The 1,774-nt window shown below is 42.3% G+C and overlaps 1 non-coding gene across 1 annotated transcript; it reads right to left on the bottom strand.

Annotated features, from left to right (window-relative positions):
- Positions 1 to 941: 941 nt before the first annotated feature.
- On the bottom strand, positions 942 to 1,047 carry LOC120105542. Its single transcript, XR_005507926.1, has one exon. It is a non-coding gene; the product is annotated as a small nucleolar RNA R71 (small nucleolar RNA).
- Positions 1,048 to 1,774: the final 727 nt, after the last annotated feature.

Raw genomic sequence — 1,774 nt, 5'->3', positions numbered from 1 at the left:
GCAATCACCCCAACAAGATAAGAGCCGGATTTCATCACCAGACTCTTGCCCAACTTAGGTGAACTCAATCTCACATAGTGTCACTTTAATTAAAATCAATTAGATCTTGGCTCCTAGGGACATTCGAGCTCAATAGGACGAAGATCACCGAAAGTTGCACCAATTTCGCTCTGTAGCTTAGTTGATGTCTAGGCAAGTTTTGTCCCTATAAGGGCGACAGTTCATCTGTTCGAGGTAAGTGGGTTTTAAGTGGGACCTTTGCGACGCATCGTGACCCCTCCACTTATGTGGGAGCTTATCTGGTCAACTCGATTCATTAGACCGGATTGGAGGCTTAGGTGCCATCGTCAAACCAGTTTGGACCTGTCTAGTGATCTTAGGGCAAATACAAGGATTGATGTGTTTTGTTTTTCTTTTATTGCATGCTTGACTGATCAAGTACTAGTGTATGCAAGGGAGTCGTTCTAGAGTACGTGACCTATTACCCTTTGACCCTGAAATAGAACGGACCCTTAGGAATATTCGAGCTGAGATTAGAACATTGGAATCACCCCCACCTCCTGAGATGGCTGAAGAACAACCCAAACTTCTGAGGGAGTACTTTACTCCCACCATTTATACTTCCCCATCTTGCATTCGATTACCTGAAGTAGCAGCTGTACAATATGAAATAAAGTCTAGTGTGATCCAAATGCTCCCATCTTTTTATGGGCTCACCAACGAAGAACCATATAAACACCTAGATGAATTTCTTGAGATTTGCACCACTGTCAAGATTCAGAACTTCACTGATGATGCTTTGAAACTTAGATTATTCTCCTTCTCCTTTAAAGATAGAGCTAAACAATGGCTGAATTCTTTAGAAGCCAATTTGATTCGTTCCTGGGATCAAATGTAACAAGAATTTCTTAAAAAATACTTTTCCATAGGAAGAACGAACCAGTTTAGACGTGCCATTACAAGCTTCTCCCAAACCGAGGGAGAAGAATTTCATGAAACTTGAGAGAGATTTCGGGACCTAATCCGTAAATGCCCACATCATCAAATACCTAAATGGCAGCTAGTGCAATGTTTCTATGATGGATTGACTGAACGAAATCGTCAGATGATTGATGCCACATGCGGGGGGACATTCATGCTTCAAAATGAGCATGAAGCATGGCAATTATTTAAAAATCTAAATGAAAACTCCCTCCACCATGCTTCTTGTTCTCGTCAAGCACCCCTGAGTTCTCAAAGAAAAGGGACCATTTGTGAAATAAGTCATTCTATGGACCTGTCTAGCAAGGTAGATGCATTGTCCCATAAGATTGACCAACTGATGATAGGTGGGTATTACATGAACTCTTCCCAAGCACAAGTGTGTACTATCTGTTCTAGCCCATCCCACCCTATTCATGAGTGCCCTTAGCACCCCAATTCTCTGAACTCGTGCAAGAACACATCAATGCTGCTCAAACACAGCCTAGACCGGGTAATGACCCATTTTCAAATACATATAACCTGGGATGGCGAAATCATCCAAACTTTTCTTGAAAGCAGCAAGCTTCGAATACAGCCCAACCCTATTCCCAAAATTTTCAAAATCCTCAGAATTTTCAAACCCCACAAAATATTCATCCCTACCATCCCTCGACTCAATTTCAACACACTCCTCCTCCACACCAAAGAAACACAGCCTTTGAGGAGAAAGTATTGAACGCCCTTCAAGGTTTGGAAACCATTACGCAATTGGTGCACTCTCACATGCAATCCATCGCCAAGCTAGAATCCC

The sequence above is a fragment of the Phoenix dactylifera genome, unplaced genomic scaffold (assembly GCF_009389715.1).
Source record: "Phoenix dactylifera cultivar Barhee BC4 unplaced genomic scaffold, palm_55x_up_171113_PBpolish2nd_filt_p 000306F, whole genome shotgun sequence".
NCBI lineage: Eukaryota > Viridiplantae > Streptophyta > Magnoliopsida > Arecales > Arecaceae > Phoenix > Phoenix dactylifera.
Note: the sequence above shows the minus strand (reverse complement) of the source record. Positions and strands in the feature narration are given on the sequence as shown.